The following is a 332-nucleotide window of genomic DNA, read 5'->3' as shown; positions in this document are numbered from 1 at the left end:
GTGAATGTGAATGTGTGTGAGAGTGAGTGTGAATGTGTGTGTGAGTGGTTGTGTGTGAGAGTAAGTGTGAATGTGAGTGAGTGTGAATGTGTGAATGTAAGTGAATGTGTGAGTGAGTGTGAATGTGAATAAGAGAGTGCATGTGGTAGTGTGAATGCGAGTGCGAGTTGTGAATGAGAGGGTGTGTGTGAGGGTGTCTATGTGAGTGTAAGTGAGAGTGTGTGTTGGTGTAGTATGTGAGTGTATGTGAATCTGTATGTGTATAAGTGTGAGTCAGGGTGAGCATGTGTGCGAGTGTGAGCCTGTGAGTGTATGTTTGAGTGTGAGCCAGG

The 332-nt window shown here is 45.2% G+C and overlaps 1 protein-coding gene across 1 annotated transcript in view; it reads left to right on the top strand.

Moving 5' to 3' along the window:
* Positions 1-332, top strand: part of plcd4b (phospholipase C, delta 4b) — a 25,057-nt gene that overhangs the window by 13,292 nt on the left and 11,433 nt on the right. The gene's annotated exons all lie outside the window — the stretch shown is intronic.

The sequence above is a fragment of the Rhincodon typus genome, chromosome 7 (genome assembly GCF_021869965.1).
Source record: "Rhincodon typus isolate 14 chromosome 7, sRhiTyp1.1, whole genome shotgun sequence".
In the NCBI taxonomy this organism is placed as follows: domain Eukaryota; kingdom Metazoa; phylum Chordata; class Chondrichthyes; order Orectolobiformes; family Rhincodontidae; genus Rhincodon; species Rhincodon typus.
The sequence above is the reverse complement of the archived record's forward strand: the minus strand, read 5'-3'. Positions and strand labels throughout refer to the sequence as shown.